At 43.3% G+C, this 27,571-nt stretch overlaps 1 protein-coding gene across 4 annotated transcripts in view; it reads right to left on the reverse strand.

Annotated features, from left to right (window-relative positions):
* Positions 1-27,571, reverse strand: part of LOC124553594 (zinc finger protein 436-like) — a 214,855-nt gene that overhangs the window by 136,174 nt on the left and 51,110 nt on the right. The gene's annotated exons all lie outside the window — the stretch shown is intronic.

Raw genomic sequence — 27,571 nt, forward strand, 5'->3', positions numbered from 1 at the left:
CCCCTCACCTGGTTCACATTCATAGATGACATCTCCACAATCTGGATCAAGGGTAAGGACACCCTATCCACATTCCTCCAGAACCTCAACTTCTCCCCCATTTGCTTCACCTGGTCCTACTCAACCCAACAAGCCACCTTCCTAGATGTTGCCCTTCATCTGAAAGATGGCTACATCAGTACCTCCATCCATATCAAACCTACTAACCACCAGCAATACCTCCACTTCGACAGCTGCCACCCATTCCGTACCGAGAAGTCCCTTCCGTACAGCCTAGCCACCCGTGGTTGTCGCATCTCCGGTGACGAGTAGTCCCTCTCAAAATATACCGAGGGTCTCACTGAAGCCTTCACTGACCGTAATTTTCCTCCCATCCTTGTACAAAAACAAATCTACCCTGCCTTGTCTTTCCAGTCTCCCACCACCTCCCACAGTCCCGCCACAGAGGAGCATTCCTCTCGTAACTCAGTATCCCCCCAGGAATGAAGCAACTGTATCACCTTCTCCGCCAGGGTTCTGCTACCTCCCATCTTGCCCTGAAATGAGAAATGTACTGCCCTCTATCCTTCCCACCCATCCTACCGTGGTATTCCGCCGTCCACCGAACCTACACAATATACTCGTCCGGCCTTACACAACCCCCCTACGTATATCCTACGTATATCTCGTGAAGAGACCACGAGGATAAAATCAGAGAGATTAGCGCCCACATAGATGCATACTGACAATCCTTCTTTCCACGAACAATACGAGACTGGAATAGAACGGAGAACCGATAGAGGTACTCAGGGTACCCTCCGCCACACACCGTCAGGTGGCTTGCGGAGTATGGATGTAGATGTAGATGTAGATCCCCTGCTCCAAATCCCTTACCTCGTGGCTAATACCCCTGTAATAGAGGTAGATGTAAGACCTGTCCAGTACATTCTCCTACCACCACCTACTCCAGTCTGGTCACTAACATCACCTGTCCCATCAGAGGCAGTGTGAAACCAGTCACACGGCCTACAAAATAAGCTGCAACCACTGTGCTGCATTCTATGTGGGCGTAACAACCAACACGCTGTCTGTCTGCATGAATGGCCACAGTCAACTGTGGCAAGAAACGAGTGGACCCTGATGTTGCTGAGCACACTGCTAAACATGACATCATTCATGTCAATGACTCCTGCACAGCCTGTGCTTACCACCAACACCAGCTTTTCTGGCTTCAACCTTTGTTAGTGTCCTCACCCATCCAGCCCCTTCCCTGTTCCCATTCCAGCACTACACAGCCATCATTCCACCATCACACCAAGTCTTTTTATTTCTCTCCTTTTCTGCCCCCCCCCCCCAACTATCCCCTGCTGTCTGTGTGACCTGTGGCACTTACTGTCCACCACCCACCATACTATACTATCCCTCCCCCTCCCCTACCTGCCTCAGCCCCCTCCTATCTGCACCCAATCACCACTCCCTGCTGCTCGCAGTATGGCTTCAGTTGCCTGAGACTACAAACGTGTTATCTGTGACAGTCTTTCTGTTGTGCTATCTGTGACTCAGCACCTCAACTATACAGTGAGTAGCAATTTTCGTTTCATAATATTTTTAGATTTCATCCTGGATTTTCCACTGTTTGCAATTATGTCACAGTATATTAAGCAAGGTTTGAACAACAAACCTGAGCTGGCACGCAAACAAATTGTGCGAGTTGATTAATTCCATTCACAAAAGATTTTAACTGGGCTGAAATTAATGCTCAGCTAATGACACCATTTGTATGCGCACTGTTCAAATTTTACATAATCCACCACATTTAAATAACTCTGGCCGGAGTGAGGTTGATGGTTCAAAGTTGGACCACTGGTGTATCTGACCTCGGTCTTCTAACTGAATGAAGTGGACACAGTCTAAAGTGAATCAAATAGAAAAAATGCATTAATATGATAAAATTTGAAATTTCACTTTCCAAAATCTGGCTTCAACATTAACAAAAACACGTTTTTTTATGTGCACTATTTCTATGTAGCCCCAGGGGCTTCAGCTAGAAGTACGCAGGTGGCGACCGCGGGGACCCGAGCTGAGTCTGACATTGCTTCCACTTACTTGTGTCAGACTCCTTCTTTCTCCTTCCCTGTCGGCCTCCCTTGGCCAACTCTTGCTTTTTCGACCCCAACGGTATTAGGTTTCGAGGCCCGAGGGCGTCTTTCCAATTTTCTTATTCCTTCCTATAACCCAACTCCTGAGGGGAGTCCACCCCTTAAGAAAAGCCAGCAGTCCTGTGAGCTGTGAGGGTAACACCGCAGGTTGGACGGGAGGCCAGCACCCTCTCTCCGTAAAAAATTAAACGTGCTTTCAAGACTACAAGTAAGCCTCGGAACATTACTGACAAAAATAGACGACGTCAATGGCAAAGAAACGGTATACGATTTGGAACGTGGAATGTAAGGAATCTGTACAAGACAGGAGCTGCAATCAGTGTGGTCAAGGAAATTCAGAGGTACAAACTAGACCTAGTTGCACTGCAAGAAATCCGGTGGGACGATGCTGGGAGCATTGCTGTTGAAAACTGTACAATTCTGTACGGAGCCTGTGAACGAGGTCATCTGTTAGGCACTGGTTTCTGCGTCAGTAAGACGTTGGCCACTAATGTTTCAGAATTCATTTCAGTCAACCCAAGAATATCTGTTCTAACACTGGAAGTAAAGCATATTAAGGCGACTTTTGTGAACTGTCATGCTCCCACAGAGGAGAGCGAATGTGAAGTGAAAGACGAGTTCTATGCACAGCTAGAGGCAGTGATGGACGCTATACCAAATGGACACCTGAGGATCTTCCTTGGTGATATGAATGCCAAGGTTGGGAAAGAACAAATATTCCAAGACACAACAGGTAGGCACAGTCTACACAACCTAAGCAATGACAATGGAGTTAGGTTCATCAGCTTCGCGACATCATTAGGGTTGTTCATCTCCAGCACAAACTTCCAGTGGAAAAACATACATAAAGGAACCTGGGTATCACCAGATGGGAGAACTGTAAATCAAATAGACCATGTTGCCGTTGATCTCAGAGCCAAGAGATGGGTGTTAGACGTTAAGACAGCGCGGGGTGCCGAAGGTGGGAGTCATCATTTCCTGGTCACAGGCCATTTAAACATACAGTGTAAAGGAAGAACGGGGCCTAAGTTAAAAATAGTGGAGAGGTACCATGTGGAGAAACTAAAAGATGAGGCAACGAAGACCAGATACCAGTTGCAACTTAGTAACCGCTTTGAAGCACTCAGCGAAGTGGACGCGAATCAGGAGCTCGAACTTATGTGGGGAAACATCCAGAGCTCAGTTAGGGATACAGCAAAGGAAACACTCATGGGGAAACCCAGTGGGCAAGAAGATCTGGTTTGGAAAGGAATGTGCAGAAGCCCTGGAAAGGAGAAAGGAAGCCAGGAACAAATGGCTGAAGGGGACAAATCTGGCACAGGCCAAAGCACAATTTGAGGAGGTCCGAAAGACTACACAAGCAATTCTGAGAAGAGCAAAGAGGAAATACATAAGGAATATCATCACTGAAGCAGAAACAACTTCAGAGGACAAAAGACGAGGGAAATGTTTCTGAGGCTGAAGTACCTCTGCAAAGGTCACCAGGCCAAGCAGAAATTTGTCAAAGATTCCCGTGATAAGATCCTGACGAACGATAGGGACATAGCTGAGAGATGGAAAGAGTACTTTCGACAGCTGCTAAATTGTGATGAACCCGAACTGCAGTTTGATTTCCAGTACCCAATTACAGCCGATGCAGACTATCCCCCACCTATCCTGGATGAGATAAAAACCAGAATCAGACACCTTAAACAGAATAAGAGTCCAGGTCAAGATGGAATACAGGCTGAAATGATCCTGGCAGGAGGAGAGAAACTTGCAGAAAAAATACACCGACTGATACAGGCAATATGGACCAAAGAAGAACTACCAGGAGAATGGAAAACAGCTCTGATTTGTCCAATACATAAGAAGGGCGACAAAGTGAAATGTGACAACTATCGAGGAATCGCCCTGCTTAACGTCTGCTATAAGATCCTGTCCAATTGCCTCATACATAGAATTCAGCCAGTGGCAGAATCGGTGATTGGGGAGTACCAGAGAGGTTTCCGGCCAGGACGGTCAACAGTAGATCACATCTTCAGGCTCCGGCAGCTCACTGAGAAACTGGGTGAATATGGTAAAGATTTGCATATTTTATTCGTTGATTTTAAGAAGGCCTACGATTGCATACATCGCAAGAGCCTGCTCAACTGTTTAAGGGAGTTTGGCATAGCAGAGAAACTCATCAATCTGATAAAGATCTGTCTAAACGAGACACATGCAAAGGTGAAGATGGGAAATCGCGTAACTGAGGAATTTGAAATTGTGACAGGACTCAGGCAAGGAGATGGGTTGTTCCCTATCCTGTTCAACTTTGCCCTCGAGAAGATCGTACGCGAGACCTTCCGAGAGAACGAAGGGATTGAAATCGAAGGAAAGAGACTGGCATACTTAGCCTATGCAGACGACATCTGTTTACTCTCTAGGTCGGAAGAGGAGTTGGAGCAAATGACCAAAGCACTAAAGGAGGCTGCCAGCAAATTTGGGCTAAACATAAACGAAGCTAAGACAGAGTACCTCGTTATGACGCGTGGTCATTGTCAGACTGCTGATCATCTACAATCACTGCAGGTTGGGGACCAGTCCTACAAGAGAGTGCAAGAATTCAAATACCTAGGGGCACTTTTCAATGAGAACTCGTCATGTGAAGCAGAGATCAATGCCAGAATACAAGCAGGAAACCGATCTTACCACAGCCTAGCACAACTGCTTCGGTCCAAATCTCTCTCCAGACAGTTCAAAATTCGACTGTTCAAAACCCTGATCCAGCCTGTTGTTCTATATGGCTGTGAGACATGGAGTATCCGGAAACAGGACTTCCATAAGCTCCTCGTTTTTGAGAGAAAAGTGCTTCGGGAGATCTTCGGTCCGGTTCTGGATGCAGATGCAGGGGAATGGAGGATCAGATACAACCGAGAGCTCGAGGAACTATACCAGCAGCCCAACATAGCAGGAGCTGTCAAAGCCAAACGAATGCAGTGGGCCGGCCATGTGGCCCGGGTGGAGGATCACAGATGGCCTCGGAAGCTCCTGGATTTCACAGCTACAGGAAAGAGACCGCCAGGGAGACCCGAGAAGCGTTGGAGGGATGGACTCCGTGAAGATTTAAAACAAATGTCAATAGATGTGGACAAATGGCGGATAGCAGCAATGGACAGAATACAGTGGAGGAGGAAACTTGTAGATGCTTGCGGTCCACTGGGCCTGATCACGTAGTAGTAGTAGTAGTAGTAGTATTTCTATGTTTTGAACTTTTGTGACTCAGTTCAAATTTTTGTAACGAGGTACAAAAGTACATGTAATTAATGTAATTCTATTGTTTTGTTATAGATTATTCACTGCCACGATATAAGCAACATGGTTTGAGAGACAATAAAAAATAGCTATAGCGGATCAGTCATTGCCTGAGTCAACAAAAATCTACATTGGTTGCCAAGCTATGGCAGTCAAATGACAAAATTACGGTAGAGCAAAAGTTGGGAATCAGAATAAAAATTGCTCCTATCGTAGCACAAAGAAAGACAAATATGTCCGAAGTAGAGTTAGGGAGGTAAAAGAAGGGAACTAGCTTTTGACTTTCCTGGCAGTTTCAAAGGCATTTAAATCAGAACATCCCAACATATTGACATTTTTTTTGTTACGAGTTAGCCGTCCTTTCCCAGTGCAAGGTGTTGGCACGTCTCCATATTCCTATTTACTCACTAGAGTCACTGGTCCTGTGCCCAAAATCCAGAAGATTCATCAGCCACAGAAAACAATACACACTGTGATATGGCTGTAGAGCATACATGTAACAGCTACAGAAGTTTTTCTGTGGGGATAACTTTTTTGGGGATGGGTACATTATATTACTGACATGGGTATCAATACTAAAACCTAAAAATCATAGAATTTGATGGCATGTTTTGATTTATATGTCTCTTAAGCTGCCAGATAGGTCAACAAGCTAGTTTCCTTCTTTTGCATCCCCAACTCTGCCCCGGACATATTCACCTGTTTTGTGCTGTGATAGGGGCACCTTCCATTATGGTATTTATATTGGCAAATATTTGTAGTAATAATTACTTTGGGTTAGAGGGTAAAAGTTTTCTCTACAAAAAAGGAGGAGAAAAGTCTGTGGCAACTAAAGAACAATAAGCCTCCTAAATGTTTCTTACAAACTCTACACAGAATTAACAATAAAATGAGAAAGATAGCTTATGCACTTGTAAAGGAGGAATAAAATGAGTCTCAAATGGGATGATCTTTTAGTGCAGTGTTACTATTGAACTGCAGCAGATAGAAAAATGACAAGAATACAACTTGGACGCTCACATCACATTTGAAGATATGAAAAGACTTTCAATAGAGTGAAAGGATCCAAGCTTTGGAACATCACGGAAAAACATGCATATTAGAGACATTTAATACAAATAATAAAGAATTTGTAACATCACAAAGAAATTATAATAAATACAGAGAATTAGGAGACAGATCAATAAAGATCAACGGAGGAGTGTGACAAGGGTGTTGATAAGGGTGTAGCCTTTCACCTATTCTATTCAATATACATTTGTAGACATAGGAATGGAAAGTCAAACATGTCACATTATTATCACTGGGTGTATTCGTGGACAAGGAAAAATAAAGACGCAGATTTTTCCTGGATTTCCTGGTTAAAAATACACTTCTTTCCCGGTGAAAATACAATTTTTCCATCTTAAGTGACAGTATACTTTCCCTTGGAACAGTAAAACTTATCAATAAAATGAATGGTTAAGGTTTTATATACCGGTGTAGAACTTGCCGGCACTTTAGAGAGAGAGAGAGAGAGAGAAAGAGAGAGAGTGCCTCCATATTTTCATATTACAAAAGTATAAATTCGAATTCCACCAAACACAGCACGTTAGTGTCCAAAGCATTGAAACTGACATCGTGGTGTGTCTCGGTAGGCCAATCATAGCTCGTTTGACGTGATCTCACCAGCTGACGACAGCAGATATTCAGAGTTCAGGACACGAGATGTACTCAGTCAATAGCATCACTGTTAAGTAGCGCGAACACACAAACAGGAAAAGTTAATGGTTTAAATTAATATACACAATGTACATATAGCAAACATATAATATTGGTCATTTTTTTTGCATTTGTTACACTTTAAGATACATCACATAAAAATGTGCCAGTAAAATTTTAATCTTCTGGGCTCGAAATTCTTCTAAGTGGCTGGCCCTCAAAGTGTTAAGTTTTAAATGAGATTCAAATGCTCTGTCATTTAAGAAATTCATCTTGCACAAAAGAAAATTTTGAAACTAATGCTTCTCAAACCACCATTTTCTTGAGACCTGTTAGAAACTGGCTCGTTTCAGCAGCTGCCAGAGAGCGTCAGAAAACAGGTGTTAATGCGTGTGCGCAGCTACGATGACGTACGAAGCCCATGTGTTCGTACCACAGTCTAACATTATGTTACACTGTGGTTTGTACATATAAAGCATTAATTTACATTAAGTAATAAAAGGAACAGGACATGAGAGGCTATTCCAAGAGCATCAGAATTTGGTAAGCCATTCTAAAATGCATAATTCGGCTCACAGTGCACATTCACATGTCCAGATTCACAGTGAAGTAGGCCCCAACCTGATATTAAGGTTTTCAATGTGATTTTCGAGACGTAAATTTTTTTGGCGTACCGGTGTTGTACTATCTCATATTAGGTACTTTATTATGGCATAACATGTGTACCATAAGATGAAAATGTGCACTTGAAATTCAGTGCACAGTTGAAACTAGCAAACAGTTTGGACTGAAACACTGTGTTTCAAATAAATCGGCTGCCTCTGTGAAAAAGATTAAAAAAGCCAAATTTCTTTGGCAAAAAAAATAACTTCATTCTTCTGGAAGGTGCTTAATGCTTGACAGCATTACAGTTCCGCACTGTCGCACAAAGTAAGAGCCTACGGAATATCAGACCAGCTGTGTGGCTGGATTGAAGAGTTTTTAGCAAACAGAACACAGCACGTTGTTATCAATGGAGAGACATCTACAGACGTTAAAGTAACCTCTGGCGTGCCACAGGGGAGTGTTATGGGACCATTGCTTTTCACAATATATATAAATGACCTAGTAGATAGTGTCGGAAGTCCCATGCGGCTTTTCGCGGATGATGCTGTAGTATACAGAGAAGTTGCAGCATTAGAAAATTGTAGCTAAATGCAGGAAGATCTGCAGCGGATAGGCACTTGGTGCAGGGAGTGGCAACTGACCCTTAACATAGACAAATGTAATGTATTGCGAATACATAGAAAGAAGTATCCTTTATTGTATGATTATATGATAGCGGAACAAACACTGGTAGCAGTTACTTCTGTAAAATATCTGGCAGTATGCGTGCAGAACGATTTGAAGTGGAATGATCATATAAAATTAATTGTTGGTAAGGCGGGTACCAGGTTGAGATTAATTGGGAGAGTCCTTAGAAAATGTAGTCCATCAACAAAGGAGGTGGCTTACAAAACACTCGTTCGATCTATACTTGAGTATTGCTCATCAGTGTGGGATCCGTACCAGATCGGGTTGACGGAGGAGATAGAGAAGATCCAAAGAAGAGCGGCGCGTTTCGTCACAGGGTTATTTGGTAACCGTGATAGCGTTACGGAGATGTTTAACAAACTCAAGTGGCAGACTCTGCAAGAGAGGCGCTCTGCATCGCGGTGTAGCTTGCCCGCCAGGTTTCGAGAGGGTGCGTTTCTGGATGAGGTATCGAATATATTGCTTCCCCCTACTTATACCTCCCGAGGAGATCACGAATGTAAAATTAGAGAGATTAGAGCGCGCACGGAGGCTTTCAGACAGTCGTTCTTCCCGCGAACCGTACGCGACTGGAACAGGAAAGGGAGGTAATGACAGTGGCACGTAAAGTGCCTTCCGCCACACACCGTTGGGTGGCTTGCGGAGTATAAATGTAGATGTAGACAGCAAAAAACCTGGAAATAAAATAAAATCAGAAAACAAACTAATAACATATTTTAGCTTTCCGTAATTCACTTGATAGCTCCAGGCCACAGATGGTTCAAATGGCTCTGAGCACTATGGGACTCAACTGCTGAGGTCATTAGTCCCCTAGAACTTAGAACTAGTTAAACCTAACTAACCTAAGGACATCACAAACATCCATGCCCGAAGCAGGATTCGAACCTGCGACCGTAGTGGTCCAGGCCACAGAAATCCGTTTTGTTTTCATTTGAAGTGAGCGCTTGAAAGAAGAGGAAACAGCAAAATCACTAGCAGCCACGCTTAAGTAGACAGAAGGGGGAGAAGATACTGCTGACAAGTGACTCAACTACGCACGTGTGTGGGCCCGCTGGAAAGTGCTCAAACAAACCTTGTGACAGAAGCAGTTTGTTGTTATGAAGTACTGCGCAGTCGTTGTCTTAAAGCCTTTGATACATTTTGCTGTTGACAGATGTTAGAGTATCAGTTCTTACCAGCCAAATTTACAAAATTTAAACTCAAAACTAAAACACTGAAAAATTTTTCCTGGTTGTCCCAGGGCGTACACACCATGTATGAGAGCACACAAGCATAAATACTCCGTGTGTATATATAGTTAATGATATGAATATAATAGAGGAAAACATTCCACGTGGGAAAAATATATCTAAAAACAAAGACGATGTAACTTACCAAACGAAAGCGTTGGTATGTTGATAGAGACACTAACAAACACAAACACAAAACACACACACACACACACACACACACACACACACACACACACACACACACACACACACAGAAAATTCAAGCTTTCGCAGTGTATACAGGGTGTGGTAGATAAGTAATGAGACTGGCGGCCGCGCGGCGCCCCAGTCGCTCGCAGGGCGGTCTCCACCTGTACGTCACGTGGTGGGGGATCTGAGCTAACAATAGAACCGGTTCACAGTCGCGTCGGAGCTCTGGTGCAGTGAGGGTCGAGCTTCGCGTATTACGTTGCTTGTGTGCCCGTGACACTTGTGAAAACGCTGAAGATGGATCGCTCGATAGAACAGCGGTATGCAATCAAATTTTGCTTTCGCTTGGGCAAAACTGCTTCGGAAACTTTTGCTATGATTACGGAAGCCTACAAAGAAGACTCCCTATCAAGAGCTCAAGTGTTCCGGTGGTTTAATGAATTTAAAAACGGGAGGCATTCCGTTGAAGACATGGAACGATCTGGACGCCCTTCAACGAGTCGTGTGGATGAAACGGTGGCCAAAGTGAAAGAACTCCTGGACTCCGACCGTCGTTTAAGTCTCAAAATGATCGCCAATGAGGTCTCCGTGAATAAATTTACGGTTCACCAAATTGTTACGCAAGATTTGATGATGAGGAAAGTTTGCGCAAAATTGGTTCCCCGAGTGCTCACCGCCGAACAAAAGCAACAACGAGTGGACGTTTGCCGTGAGATGTTGAATGATTTGGAAAATAATCCACACTTTTTAGACAACGTAGTAACAGGTGACAAATCGTGGACATTCCAGTACGACCCGGAGACGAAAGCCCAGAGCTCGGAGTGGCACACACCGGCATCCCCGCGGCCGAAGAAAGCAAGAATGTCAAAGTCCCGCATCGAGACAATGCTGATTGTGTTTTTCGACAAGCGGGGGTTAATTCACAAAGAGTTTGTCCCTCAGGGGAAGACTGTCAATGCCGAATTCTACAAAGAAGTCCTTCAGCGATTGCACAGAGCCGTCAAACGGAAGCGACAGGACCTTGCTCAACGCTGGCGTCTCCACCACGACAACGCTCCGGCGCACACAGCGTTCCTCGTGACCTCCTACTTGACCCGAATTGGAGTTGAAGTTTTGCCACAGCCACTGTACAGCCCTGACTTGAGTCCTCCCGATTTCTTCCTATTTCCGAAGGTCAAAAGATGCCTGAAGGGTCATCGTTTTGACGATATTCCGAACATCCAACGTGCTGTCACGCAGGTACTAACTGGGATAACTCAAACGGACTACAGTGGGGCCTATGAAGCTTGGAAAATGCGCTGGCAACGTTGTGTCGACGCCCAAGGCGAGTACTTTGAAGAATATTAACATTTTGTACAAATTGGATCAATAAATTTGTTTTTCTAGACTGAGTCTCATTACTTATCTACCACACCCTGTACCTGTGCCTTTTTCCCCCTAAGGTAAGTCTTTCCGCTCCCGGGATTGGAATGACTCCTTACCCTCTCCCTTAAGCAGCCCATACACAGCCGGACCGGTCCGCCGACCGACCCGTCGAGAGGGTTGGCCCCGACCGGCTCGCCTGTGTGTGAGCGATGGGCTCGCACTCGTGTCCGAAGTTCGGGTGCGTCGCCTCCACCGGCGAGCTGCTACCTGCTTCCCCGACCGCCACCTGCTGGGCCGGGGCCACAGCTCAGGCCGGCCGCTTCCTCCTAGCCCACATTCCGTCAGTACGGTGTCCGACTCTCTGTTATTCACTACTTCTTTCGTTGTCACTGCTTTTCGCTGCTTTTACGATAATGTCGTTCGAGGAAAACAAAGACTTTTGGGCGTGTTTCATTAATAATGTACAGAGAATGGCCACGTTTGTGGGAGATAAAAATCGAAGGACTACTCCGATAGGAATACGAGGAACAGAGCCTACAAAGTTCTTATAGCTAAGTGCAAAGAGATAAATTGTGCAGCAGACAAGGCGTTTGTCATTAAAAAGATTAGTTCTCTACGAGCGTCTTTCTGGCGACAGTTTAGAAAAATATGGGACGCTAAATCGGCAACTAGAAGTGCTGCTGAAAACGTGCCAGAACCGACGCTTCGGTACTACATTCTCCTGCAGTTCACCCCGGATCGAGAAGAGGTGCGATGTGGGATATCTTCACTAACACGGGGGACGACTCTGGAGGATGAACAGACTGAGGAAGTAAATGACGAGTCAGATATTGTTGTTGTAAGTATACAAACGCTTTTATTTATTAAGTATACAAAGTATAAATAAATGTTGCTCTGCACAGAAACTCTAAATGATCAAAGTTTCTTGAAATTCTAATTCATTCACGTCACTGAAAAATTGCTCGTATTTTCCCCGCATTTCCTCTGCAGTAACTGTGCCGGTTTGTCGTGTCGTATTGAGTCTTAACATTTGTTGACTACCTGGCTGCAAGTTTTTATCAGTAAGGTTTACAATTTGTGAGTTATTGCAATCAGCGGCAGTATGAATGTAATTAGGGCTTTTCTTCCTTAAAATGTTGTGCTAAACTGTACGTGCAAGAACGATTCCATCAACAGTTTTTATGTCAACCGCTATTGGCGTTAATAACACTCCAAATCTGTTTGCCATTATTCCAAAAGCATTCTCAACTACCTGCCGAGCTCTGCTCAGCCTGTAACCGAAGATCTTTTTCTCCCTTGTTAAGTTCCTTTGACGATACGGTTTCATTAAATTCGGCATCAGAGGGAGAGCTTCATCACCCACGAACACAAATGGCACTGTAGAATCCACTCCTTCCAGATAAACGGGATCTGGTAAATTTAGAGTTCCAGATACTAGTGAAGTGTAGAAGTCTGTAAGCTTTAGAATACTACCATCTGACACTCGCCCATTCGTACCGGTGTGAACATATATAAGCTCATAGTTTGCATTTACAACAGCGAAAAGGACAACTGAAAGTACCTTTGTAATTATAGTAATAGGAGCCACTACCCGCAGGTTTTTTTAATCAGGACATGCTTGTTACTAGCCGCTCCTCAGCAGTGATGGTAGCTCTTATATGCGTTTCTTTCTTCTCGATTTTAGGCCGTATAAGATCCAGTAATTTACAAAAAGTATTGTCATCCGTGCGTAAGAAGTTTTTATAGTCTGTAGGCTCTCAAACTTGGAGGGTACGTAACAGATTCGTGCGAGAAAACTTGAATTTATCTCTCAACCGTTCTTTCATCCATAAACGATTCTTTTTCTTGTCTTTATCTACACATCACTGCTGCAGCCACAGCAAGTTTTCCTTTTTGTTTTGACACGGTGAGTGCTGCCACACAACTGTGCGCTCGCAGGTAGAGGCCGCAGAGCGGTCGGCGGTGGCCACACACAGCCAGACTTGTCAGGGCTAGCATTAGCGAGTGGTTTGGCGGACCGGTCGGGCTGTGAATGGGCAGCTTTAAAACCCACATCCTTTCGTCTTTCCCTCTCCTTCCCTCTTCCCTGACGAAGCAACTGTGGGTTGTGAAAGCTTGAATTTTGTGTGTGTGTGTTTGTGTTTGTTAGTGTCTCTATCAACATACCAACGCTTTCGTTTGGTAAGTTACATCATCTTTGTATATATAGTTAAAATTTCAAAAAATTAAAGGCTATCCCTACTCTAATATGGTGTATGGAACTGAATGTCTGACAACAGCTGAGGTAGACAAAAGAAGAAAGCACATGGCTGAAATGAATGTACCCTCAAGATATCAAATATAAAACAATACCATAAGAGAAGAACTTACCTTATACTATAAAGACGACCAATTGAGTTGAAGACAGGCACAACGAAAACACACTTGCACAACAGCTTTCAGCCGCAATCTTTGTCATTAAAGGAACACACACACACACACACACACACACACATTGTCTTTACCATTTGATTAACAGGCATAAATTACTAGTACATAATATGCCATCAAACTCCTTCGTGTGTGACACTGTCCATGTCCCTGCATGCTGTTACATGGCCCATGCCTCACCACATGACAATTAGGAGCTCACATGGCAATAAGGAGCTAAAATAAATGTCATTGACGCAATTGTATCCTTAGTTCATGCAATCTTCAGTGAATTGACCGAAAGGGGTGGGAGGGGGGAGGGGGGGGGGGGGGCAGCCGAGAGGGAGAGGAGAGTGAAATGTGTCATATATTCGTACATGTTTTTAATGTTTGGCATACATCTGGCTTTATAGTACATTTAACCAGTTATTGGATTTTTTTTTTTTTGTTCTATTTAGTCTGTAATATAATTGGAACAGGTACATTAAATGCGCTAAATAAATATTTGAGAGTGTTCCCATTAAGGAAAGTTGTGCTGTTGCCTACAGGAAAGAGGAAAATAGAGAAACAAAAACTGGCAAAAAACGACAAAGAAGCAGTTGGTACAATCGCTAATGTGGGGCAAATTCAGTAGTTTTTGAGACAGTTTCAAAGTCACTGGCTTGCTATTAAGCCACTTTGCAATGTCTGTGACAGCAAAAATTTACTACAACAGACTTGCCAAAATGATAAAGTTCCATATAAAAATCAGCGATAGTGGTGGCTGTCCCAGGTATCAAAATACGAACGCATCTGGGCTGTGACACTTGTCGCAAAAAAAAGTAAAAATGCCTCTTCATTTTTCTCTTCAAAGCACCTACGAAGAGAATATGTTTACAGTAGCTATGTAATCACGTTCTAAATGTACAAGGCACTTTGCAGACAAAACCACGGCGCCTGCGACCACGTGACCAGGGTCACTACGAATGTTGACAACACAAAATCCGTTCTGCGCACCCGAAGCTCAATACAGAGATATTTCTACTCTGAGCCACTCCCACCACTTTACCACCTGCACTCCTACTCGTTACAGTTGACGCCATTCCCCTGTGTACCGACATCCCTCATCCTCTAGTCTTGTCACAATTGAACACTACCTTTCCCAACATTCTTCAGACTCCACACCCATTACCTCATTCCCCACTCATCTAATTAACTTCTTCTCCTTTGAAGGGAAAGTATACAAACAAATCCATACGACAGCCACGAGCACCCACATGGCACCCTCCTATACCAACCTATTTATGGGCCATATATAGGAGACCTTTCTACACTCCCAAAACCGCAAACCCTCGGTCTGGTTCAGGTTCATTCATAATATCTTCACAATTTGGACTCAGGGCCAGGACACCCTGTCTTCATTCCTTCACAATCTCGGCACCTTCTGTCCCATCCACTTCACTCGGTTCTCCTCAACCCAGTGTGCTACCTTTCTGGACATTAACCACCAACACACTGATGGCTCCATCCACCCCTCTGTCCACATTTAACCCGCAAACTATCTACGGTATCTGCATTTTGATACGTGGCATCCCTTCCACACCAAAATAGCCCTCCCGTACAATCTCGCCACCAGGGGATGGCACATCTGCAGTGACACCAACTCCCCTTCCCAGTACGCCGAGGGTCTCACCGAGGCCTTCACAGTCAGGCAATACGCCCTAGACCTAGTCTGCAGACGGACCTCCTGTGCCATTTCCCCTCACACCCCTAATCCTCCCACCACCCCCAGGAATCACCCAAAGCTGAAACACCGAATCACACCATTCACCAGATCTTCAATTACCTATCGTCGTGACCTCAAATGAGGGACATCCTACCCGACATCCTTCACAACCCTTCCTAGAGCGGTGTTACATTGTCACCCTATCTCCACAACATCCTAGCCCATCACTGTGCCACTCCCAATCCCAACCCCTCGCCACAGGCAACGTGTCGCTGTAGAAGACCCGGTTGCAAGACTTGCACAGTCCACCCACCCAGCACTTCTACATCTACATCTACATGACTACTCTGCAATTCACATTTAAGTGCTTGGCAGAGGGTTCATCGAGCCACAATTGTACTATCTCCCTACCACTCCACTACCGAAAAGCGCGCGGGAAAAACGAACACCTAAACCTTTCTGTTCGAGCTCTGATTTCTCTTATTTTATTTTGATGACCATTCCTACCTATGTAGGTTGGGCTCAACAAAATATTTTCGCATTCGGAAGAGAGAGTTGGTGACACAAATTTCGTAAATAGATCTCGCCGCGACGAAAAACGTCTTTGCTTTAATGACTTCCATCCCAACTCACGTATCATATCTGCCACACTCTCTCCCCTATTACGCGATGATACAAAACGAGCTGCCCTTTTTTGCACTCTTCCGATGTCCTCCGTCAATCCCACCTGGTAAGGATCCCACACCGCGCAGCAATATTCTAACAGAGGATGAACGAGTGTAGTGTAAGCTGTCTCTTCAGTGGACTTGTTGCATCTTCCAAGTGTCCTGCCAATGAAACGCAACTTTTGCCTCGCGTTCCCCACAATATTATCTATGTGGTCTTTCCAACTGAAGTTGTTCGTAATTTTTACATCCAGGTACTTAGTTGAATTGACAGCCTCGAGAATTGTACTATTTATCGAGTAATCGAATTCCAACGGATTTGTTTTGGAACTCGTGTGGATCACCTCACACTTTTCGTTATTTAGCGTCAACTGCCACCTGCCACACCATACAGCAATCTTTTCTAAATCGCTTTGCAACTGATACTGGTCTTCGGATGACCTTACTAGGCGGTAAATTACAGCATCATCTGCGAACAACCTAAGAGAACTCCTCAGATTGTCACCCAGGTCATTTATATAGATCAGGAACAGCAGAGGTCCCAGGACGCTTCGCTGGGGAACACCTGATATCACTTCAATTTTACTCGATGATTTGCCATCTTTTACTATGAACTGCGACCTTCCTGACAGGAAATCACGAATCCAGTCGCACAACTGAGACGATACCCCATAGGCCCGCAGCTTGATTACAAGTCGCTGGTGAGGAACGGTGTAAAAAGCTTTCCGGAAATCTAGAAATACGGAATCAACTTGAGATCCCCTGTCGATAGCGGCCATTACTTCGTGCGAATAAAGAGCTAGCTGCATTGCACAAGAACGATGTTTTCTGAAACCGTGCTGATTACGTATCAATAGATCGTTCCCTTCGAGGTGATTCATAATGTTTGAATACAATGTATGCCCCAAAACCCTACTGCAAACAGACGTCAATGATATCGGTCTGTAGTTCGATGGATTACTCCTACTACCCTTCTTAAACACTGGTGCGACCTGCGCAATTTTCCAATCTGTAGGTACAGATCTATCGGTGAGCGAGCGGTTGTATATGATTGCTAAGTAGGGAGCTATTGTATCAGCATAATCTGAAAGGAACCTAATCGGTATACAATCTGGGCCTGAAGACTTGCCCGTATCAAGCGATTTGAGTTGCTTCGCAACCCCAAAGGTATCTACTTCCAAGAAACTCATGCTGGCAGCTGCTCGTGTTTGAAATTCTGGAATATTCCATTCGTCTTCCCTGGTGAAGGAATTTCGGAAAACTGCGTTCAATAACTCCGCTTTAGCGGCACAGTCGTCGGTAACAGTACCATCGGCACTGCGCAGCGAAGGTATTGACTGCGTCTTGCCGCTTGTGTACTTTACATACGACCAGAACTTCTTCGGATTTTCTACCAAATTTCGAGACAATGTTTCGTTGTGGAACCTATTAAAGGCATCTCGCATTGAAGTCTGTGCCAAATTTTGCGCATCTGTAAATTTTAGCCAATCTTCAGGATTTCCTACTCCAGTCCTGTCACGGGTTTATCCTACACAAGTCAGGGGCTGGGCCACCTGTGAAAGCAGCACCTGTCATACCAGCTCTGCTGAAGTCACTGCACAGGATGAACAGCCACTGCCAAACTGTGGGCCACCCTGCGGTACAACACGCAGCTGAACATAACACGCTCGATTTCTTTGGCTGCTTCAGAAGCTGGGCCATCTCGATCCTCCCCTGCACTACTAGTTTTTCTGAGCTGTGCAGATGGGAGTTATTCTTACAACAAATTCTGTGTTCCCGAATTTAGCCCCCTTCGACGTAACGTACTGTCCCCGTACGCTCCACCCGACACTTTCGGCCGCCTCGTCCCACTGCCTCTTCCGTTTTCACGTTCCCCACCCTCTTCGTGTGCAGCGCTCTGCCAACGTAACTGCCCATCCTGTCCCCTTCCCTGCTCCTCTCCTTTCCTATTCCGCGGCCCGTTCCCCCTAACTCACGGACCTGCACCTGGCAGACTCTAGTCCCCGCAGGTCCCCCCAAACAGCGCTCTTCTCTCCCCTGACCTGTACTCTGCTGTCCCACCTCCTCCCCCGCCCCACTCCAGAAAGCTGTTCACGTGATAGTCACATTCCGACCGGAGCCGGCAGGTGGTAGCGGTCTTGTGTACGTGAGGTGTGCTCGACTGTGTGATCATTTTTTTCTGCTGAGGAAGGCTTTGGGCAAAACTATAACGTGTAACAGTCTTTTCGTTGTGCCTGTCTGCAGCTGAACACGTCATCTTCACAGTGAGTAGCAATCTATCCTCCTCTTAATATTGTCAATATTCTAAAATTTCTTTTGCCCCAAGGTATATACTCGAATATTACGCTAGCTATTCGTTCGTCAGACATCCTTCAAATGTGTTCACACAATTTCTTTTTGTACTTCTCTACTTCGTGAAGTATGCTTCTGATGCACTATTCATTTCTAATTTCGTTGTCCTTTTTCAAATCTACGATTTTGTGACCAGTTAGTGGTTGCTTCCATCTTCTTCCATTGACTGGTGGTTGGAGTCCTACTCTCTGATGCATACCCTGGAACTACTGCTGCCATCACACTATAAACTTTTTGTACTATCTCTTTCCTGAATTTTTTGAGGAGAGTGCGATTTAAAGTAGCTACCGACTGTTAAAATTTTTGCAAATGAATTCTTGATCATTTGATGTAATATACGAGATCTCACATTCTAAGTATTTAAAACTATTTATTTGTTCTAGAGATTTATCGTCAGGTATTCCTTATCGTGGAATGCTATTATTTCAGATTTATGTTGAGAGACTGACATATTATAATCATTGGCAATTTCTAAAACTGCTCTCTCTAATTTATCCTATGAGTCTCCTAAAATTATCTGATCATCTGGAAACATGAGTATATTTATAAACATTATTATTGATTGGCGACTCCATGGAGTGTCCTGTGCACCACGACCAGATAATGGATATACTTAGAAGGAGAGACATCATTGGTCGTATTATTTTGTTTTATTAACCGCAAAATCGATTTTCGGTCACTTAGTGACTATCCTCAGTGCTGTAATATACAATTTAAATTGGTAGGCACTGGTGTCAACAAGCTTAGAGCGATCACATAGAGCTTGTTGACACCAGTGCCTACCAATTTAAATTGTATATTACAGCACTGAGGGTGGTCACTAAGTGACCGAAAACCGATTTTGCGGTTAATAAAACAAAAAAAATATGACCAATGATGTCTGTCCTTCTAAGTATAACCATTATTATTAAGCTTATAATGGTGTACTACTTTATGCTGCCACATCTATCGTCTTGTATTTATGTATCAAATAATGTGGATGACAAATGACACTTTTGTCTCGCTCCTTGAGAGATGGTTTTTGAAAACAGACTTCCTTTTTGAACTTTCATTTACTTGTGTATGTACATATGTTGAATTACACTTACGAGTTGCTGAGGTATATCACTCTTTTCAAAAATTTCCCATAATTCAACTGCATTAACTTTCACATAGTTAATAAACGTTATGTACAAGTGATATTGCATTCTCTGTGTATTTCAACAATTTGGCACATTGGAAAAACACTAAGTGAGATCTTCCCATAGAAAACCCACTCTATTGCTCTGTTACTAAACATTCCTGAGAGTGTCTTTAGTATGCCTGTTAGTTTTGCATATTCTTGTATCCGTAGCTTAAGAGACTAACAGCTCGATAACTGTCACACATCCTGTAGTCACCTCTCTTAAGCTGGTATTACACGACATGCCTAACACGTACGAGTAAGGTGTAGATGGCCTGCCGCCTATCGGCACAATAGGTGAAGTTGTGATTTTAGCAGATGGTTCATCCACAGGGAAGAAATAGGAACCATTCTATTCTTCCACAGATCTGTACATGCACTGCAGAATCAAGCGGGCTTTCGGCATGTTATTGTGGTAGTAGATGGGCGTGAGCTATTGAGGACACTTTTGGCTATTGTGCAAGATATTACATACATTTTTATATGGCAAATTTCTTATAAATACTGTAATAAAACAATTAAAAAATGTCATTATTGTGTTGCCATTGAGAAAAGCTGCAATCTAATGATAGCTTCTTATTTTAGAAATGGACTGCAACAAAGAAAGTTGAGCCATACTGCAAGGAAAGAAATCTACATATGACACATTAGATACGCTGTTCCATAATCAGATACGTCTACAAATGTTTAATTCTGAGTCTGTATGTTTTACGTAAATGTGCATATATGTTTACTTTCGGTATGTGTAAGTATCACCTTGATTATATGATTGTTATCTTTTGTATTACACTATTAATATTCTCATATTACACTGAAGCGCCAAAGAAACTGGTACAGGCATGCACATTCAAATACAGAGGTATGTGAACAGGCAGAATACGGCGCTGCAGTTGCCCACACCAATATAATACAACAAGTCTCTGAGGCAGTTGTTACTGTTCCTACAATGGGCAAGTGAGGTAGAATGTGGTGTTGAAGTCGACGCACGAGCGATGGGACACAGCATCTCCGAGGTAGCGACGAAGTGAGGATTTTGCATATGACCATATCACGAGTGTACCGTAAACATCAGGAATCCAGTAAAACATCAAATCTCCTACACTGCCGTGGCCAGAAAAAGATCCTGCAAGAATTGGACCGATGACAAGTGAAGAGAATCTTTCAACATGACAGAAGTGCAACCCTTCTACAAATTGCTGCAGATTTCAATGCAGGGCCATCAAGAAGTCTAAGTCTGCAAACCATTCAAAGAAACATCATCCATATGGTAGCTTCCGGAGCCAAAGGCCCACTCATGTACCCTCAATGACTGCATGAGACAAAGCTTTACGCTTCGCCTGGGCCCCTCAACACCGACATTGGACTGTTGACGACTGGAAACGTGTTCCCTTGTTGGACGAGTCTCATTTCAAATTGTATCGAGCGGATGGATCTGTACGGATGGGTACGGAGACAACCTGATGAATCCATGGACCCTGTATGTCAGCAGGGGACTGTTTGAGCTGGTGGAAGCCGACACTGTCACGGCAAATGCTACACAGATAACTGTGCTCTCTGTGTCTAAAAGGCTGTGAAACGTAAACAGAGATAATCATTTGCTTGTAGCAGCATGATATAAAATGAACATCTTAGTCCATAATTGTCTCTCTCTTCCCAAGCATTAATCGTGACTTGTGGGGTCTGCTGTTTTGCTACATCTCCTCCATTTCTCCCTGTCGTTGACATCTTCTGGTCAAAAACGTGCATTGAAGTTGTCAGTCCATCTCTTTGCCGGTCTTCCTTGTGGTCTTGTTCCTCCCGGGTTGATGTGGAGCGCTGGTTTTGCGACGGAGTTGTCTTGCTTTCTAATGACGTGGCCATACCTGCAGAGAGGGGCTTCCCTAACTTTTTCGGTGATCGGCACAACACCAAACCTTTGATGGACGTCTGTACTTTTCACAACTGTTTAATAAATATTAAATTGCTGCATATGTTCAGAGTGTGTTTGTTTTGCATGTTGGCATTACAGTTACTATTTCTTATTTGCAGTTCACTGTTGCTTTTTGAGTTCCTTATTGCTATTTTATCATTTACAGATATTGAATTGAGCTGCGGATGCTAGAAAATGGTGTGCCAAGTGGAGAAATCAGATCACTTCTGATACATTACCCTTTTTGACCTTTGGAGTTTGAGAAGATCATTGAAACACATTAATCTGCAATGATCCACATCAAAGTACTCGAGAACTGTCAAGTGTGATGAACGGTAATCATTCCACCATCATACGACATTTGCACGCAATGGGGAAGGTTCAAAAATTGGGTGTATAGGTACCAAAATCAAATGTGTGTGAAATCTTATGGGACTTAACTGCTAAGGTCATCAGTCCCTAACCTTACACACTAATTAACCTAAATTACCCTAAGGACAAACACACACACCCATGCCCGAGGGAGGACTTGAACCTCCTCCGGGACCAGCTGTACAGGTACCACATATACTCTAATCCAAAATGACAAAAATCAGTGGGTGGCCAGACATGCATCTCTTCTTGCTTGTCATCAATTGGCTCGTGAACAACACCAACCTTCTTGTCCCATATTGTTACTGGTAATGAGAAATTATGTCTTTATGCAAACACGAACCATGGACTTTACTATCGGTGGGGAGGCTTGCGTGCCTCAGCAATATAGATAGCCGTACCATAGGTGCAACCACAACGGAGGGGTATCTGTTGAGAGGCCAGACAAACGTGTGGTTCCTGAAGAGGGGCAGCAGCCTTTTTAGTAGTTGCAGGGGCAACAGTCTGGATGATTGACTGATCTGGCCTTGTAAAACTAACCAAAATGGCCTTGCTGTGCTGGTACTGCGAACGGCTGAAAGCAAGGGGAAACTACAGCCATAATTTTTCCGGAGGGGATGCACCTTTACTGTATGGTTAAATGACGACGACATCCTCTTGGGTAAAATATTCCGGAGGTAAAATAGTCCCCCATTCTGATCTCCGGGCAGTATCTAATAAGGAGGATGTTGTTATCAGGAGAAACAAAACTGGTGTTCTACGATGCAGAGCACAGAATGTCAGGTCCCTTAAACGGGCAGGTAGGTTAGAAAATTTAAAAAGGGAAATGGATAGGTTAAAGTTAGATACAGTGGGAATTAGTGAAGTTCTGTGGCAGGAGGATCAAGACTTCTGGTCAGGTGAATACAGGGTCATAAAAACAAAATCAAATAGAGGTAATGCAGGAGTACGTTTAATAATGAATAAAAAATAAAATAAAAAAAGGAGAGAGCAAGGGTAAGCTACCACAAACATCATAGTTAATGCATTATTGTGGCCAAGATAGACACGAAGCCCACACTTACTAAAGTAGTACAAGTTTATATGCCAACTAGCTCCACAGACGATGAAGACATTGATGATATGTATGATGAGATAAAAGTAATTATTGAGATAGTGCATAGTAGTCATGGGGGACTGGAATTCGATAGTAGGAAAAGGAAGAGAAAGAAAAGTAGTAGGTGAATATGGAATGAGGTTAAGGAATGAAAGAGGAAGCCGCCTGGTAGAATTTTGCACAGAGCATAACTTAATCAAAGCTAACACTTAGTTTATGAATTAGAAAAGAAGGTTGTATATGTGGAAGAGGCCTGGAGACACTGGAAGGTTTCAGATAGACTATATAATGGTAAGACAGAGATTTAGCAACAAAGTTTTAAATTGTAAGACATTTCCAGGGGCAGATGTGGACTCTGACCACAATCTGTCAGTTACGAACTGTAGCTTAAAACTAAAGAAATTGCAAAAAGATGGGAATTTAAGGAGATGGGACCTGGATAAAATGAAAGAAGCAGAGGTTGTAGAGAGTTTCAGAGAGAGGATTAGGGAAGGTTTCCAAGAATAGGGGAAACAAATACAGTAGAAGGAGAACGGGTAGCTTTGAGAGATGAGATAGTAAAGACAGCTGAGAATGAAGTATGTAAAAAGACGAGGGCTAGTAGAAATCCTTGGGTAACAGAAGAGATATTAACTTTAATTGATGAAAGGAGAAAATATAAAAGTACAGTAAATGAAGCAGGCAAAAAGGAATACAAACATCTCAAAAATGAGATCGACAGGAAGTGCAAAATGGCTAAGCAGGCATGGCTAGAGGACAAATGTAAGGATGTAGAGGATTATCTCAATAGGGGTTAGATAGATACTGCCTACAGGAAAATTAAAGAGACCTCTAGAGAGAAGAGAACCACTTGTATGAATATCAAGAGCTCAGATGGAAACCCAGTTCTATGCAAAGAAGGGAAAGCAGAAAGGTGGAAGGAGTATATAGAGGGTCTATGCAAGGGAAATGTACTTGAGGACAATATTATGGAAATGAAAGAGGATGTAGATGAAGATGAAATGGGAGATATGATATTGCATGAAGAATTTGACAGGACACTAAAAGACGTAAGTTGAAACAAAGTCCCTGGGAGTAGACAACATTCCAGTAGAACTACTGATATCCTTAGGAGAGCCAGTCCTGATAAAACTCTACCATCTGGTGAGCAAGATGTATGAGACAGGCGAAATACCCTCAGACTTGAAGAAGAATACAATAATTCCAATCCCAAGGAAAGCAAGTGTTGACAGATGTGAAAACTACCGAACTGTCAGTTTAATAAGTCACGGCTGCAAAATACTAACGCGAATTATTCACAGACGAATGGAAAAACTGGTAGAAGCCGACCTCGGGGAAGATCAGTTTGGATTCCGTAGAAATATTGGAACACGTGAGGCAAAACTGACCATACGACTTATCTTAGAAGCTAGATTAAGAAAAGGCAAACCTACGTTTCTAGCATTTGTAGACTTAGAGAAAGCTTTTGACAATGTTGACTGGAATACTCTCTTTCAAATTCTGAAGGTGGCAGGGGTAAAATACAGGGAGCGGAAGGCTATTTACAATTTGTATACAAACGAGATGGCAGTTATAAGAGGTGAGGGGCCATGAAAGGAAAGTAGTGGTTGGGAAGGGAGTGAGACAGGGCTGTAGCCTCTCCCCAATGTTATTCAATCTGTATATTGAGCAAGCAGTAAAGGAAACAAAAGAAAAATTTGGAGTAGGAATTAAAATCCATGGAGAAGACATAAAAACTCTGAAGTTTGCTGAAGACAATATAATTCTGTTGGAGACAGCAAAGTACCCCGAGGAGCAGTTGAATGGAATGGGCAGTGTCTTGAAAGGAGGATATCAAAAAACGAGGATAATGGAATGTAGTATAATTAAATCAGGTGATGATGAGGGAATTAGATTAGGAAATGAGACAAAGTAGATGAGTTTTGCTATTTGGTGAGCAAAATAACTGATGATGATCGAAATAGAGGGGATATAAAATGTAGACTGGCAATGGCAAAGAAAGCGTTTCTGAAGAAGAGAAATTTGTTAACATCGAGTATAGATTTAAATGTCAGGAAGTCGTTTCTGGAAGTATTTGTATGGAAGGTAGCCATGTATGGAAGTGAAACGTGGACGATAAATAGTTTGGACAAGAAGAGAATAGAAGCTTTCGAAATGTGGTGCTACAGAAGAATGCTGAAGATTAGATGGGTAGATCACATTACTAATGAGGAGGTACTGAATAGAATTGGGGAGAAGAGGAGTTTGTGGCACAACTTGACAAGAAGAAGGGATCGGTTGGTACGACATGTTTTGAGGCATCAAGGGATCACCGATTTAGTGTTGGAGAGCAGCGTTGAGGGTAAAAATCGTAGAGGGAGACCAAGAGATGAATACAGCAAGCAGATTCAGAAGGATGTAGGTTGCAGTAGTTACTCGGAGATGAAGACGCTTGCACAGGATAGAGTAGCATGGAGAGCTGCATCAAACTAGTCTCTGGACTGGAGACCACAACGAGAACATGCCAACATAAGAAAAAGAAAGGAAATGTTGGGGGCAAACAATGCAGAACACCCTGTACAAAGACCTGCGCACAACCACAGAAGATAAAGTTATCCTTCTGGAGGGATAAAGATGGTGACGTGTACTATGAATTCCTTCCCTGAGGTGTAACCAGCAATGTTGACATTTACTGTCAACAAGTGAGATGTCTTGAGATACATGCTACTCCATGATAACACCTGCCCACATTCTGCTAGTGTGACTAAAAGCACTATACAAGAGTTAGGTTGTGAAGTATTCTGGACCGACCTTACTCACTTGTTCTTGCAACCTCAGATTTTCCACGTTTTCTACTCTCTACTGAACAACCTTCAACGAACTTCCTTTCCAAATGAAAATGCACTCCGAACACGGTTCACCGAGTTCTTCACCTCAAAACCACACGGTTTCTACAGTTGTGGAATCAAAAAGTTACCACAGTGTTGGCAGACTAATGCAAACAGTGAAAGCAAATGTATTACCGGTGATTAAAGCCTCTGTTGTGTGTATCTGTTGGGTTTATTAAACTCATGGAAAAATGCTACAGACTCATGCACCGACCTAATACAAACCTAGACCTCTCAGAAGTTTTAATATGGGTGAACAGGAGCCTTACAAAAATACTTTCACACTCAGTGATGTAAACAAGGCTGTAGCTACAAATAAGCACCTTTAGGATGTCGGTGCAGACTTACACATTAGGTGTATCAGGTAAGAGAGCTAACGGAAAGGCTGGCAGCTGCAGAGTCAAACAGTTGGGGTGCTGGTGCAGACTTGTATGCAACAGTTCTGTTGTGTAAGATGGCTTTAAATAATGGGATAACAACTGCAGTTTGCTCGTCTTCCAGTACATGACGGTATTTAGACAATTTAATAGCTTAATATTTAAATAATTCCACACTGAGATTGTCTACTCCTGGTTATTTTAGGGTTTTGGAAGACTTCAACACAGCATTTAATCCTTCCACTGATACAAGATTAATATGCACATTGCTAATTACAGTGTCCGTATTTTCCTCAAATTTTGGGAGTCAAGCCACACATTTTCTGAAATGGGGTTAATTTGAATCTTATCTTTAAACATACCAGAGTTAAAGTTACGAGGTCTGTTCAAAAATTGTGCAACACTCGTAATTTCGAGCCAATGGTGGTCTGGAACGAAATGCGGTTGTCACCCCTGTGTTTAATGTGTGACTGCCACAAGTTTCATTGTTGTATGTGTGTTAGTTATTGTTCAGTGCCTTATTCAGTAGAACGTTGTGTTGCACAGTTTGTGAATTTCGAGATGGCAGAGTTAGAGGAGCAACAAGCCTGCATTAAATTTTGTGTAAAACTCAAGAAAACCTTTACAGAGTCAAACCAAATCACGCAGGAAGTCTACGGGGATAAGTGCTGTAGACGTACTCAGTGTTACGTATGGTTCACACGGTTTAAATATGACCAGATGGAAGCTAAAGATGACCCTAGTACGTGCCTGGAACGTCAACGAAATTGTGCGAGCCAATCAAAGACTGACTGTCCAAGAGATTGCAGAATGTAACATTTCCGTTGGATCACGCCACGAAATCCTGACACAGCATCTCGGAATGCGTCCTGTTGCCGCCAAGTTCGTACCACGGCTCAAGAGTCGACACCAGAAAGACCTTCGCCTCTCTATCTGTGAAGAGCTTCTGGATCGCACAAATGAGAATGTGATGTTCCTTAAGAGAATCATAATTGGTGATTAGACATGGTTCTATGGTTATGATGTTGAGATGAAGGTTCAATCTTCACAATGGTTTGGGAAAGGTTATCCAAGACCAAAAAAGCTCGTTAGGTTAAGTCAAATGACAAAGACATGCTGATAGTTTTCTTTGACTTTGAACGATTAAATTCATCACGAATTTGTGTTGCAGGGACAAACTGTTAATCGATGGCACTATCAGGATCTGATGCGACACCTGCGAGGAAATGTGAGAAGGAAACAGCCTGAAATGTGGGTCTCGCATCACGATAACCCATCCGTGGATTCGTCTCTGTTGGTGCACGAGTATTGCACAAACAATGAAATCACTGTGCTGCCTGACCGTCCATAATCTCCAGACCTGGACTCAGCGGACTTCTTTTTACTTCCAAAGTTGAAAACTTTGTTGAAAGGACAAATATTTGCAACGATAGACGAGATAAAAGAAAATTCGCAGGCGGCAC

This window comes from Schistocerca americana, chromosome 11 (assembly GCF_021461395.2).
Source record: "Schistocerca americana isolate TAMUIC-IGC-003095 chromosome 11, iqSchAmer2.1, whole genome shotgun sequence".
NCBI classification, from domain to species: domain Eukaryota; kingdom Metazoa; phylum Arthropoda; class Insecta; order Orthoptera; family Acrididae; genus Schistocerca; species Schistocerca americana.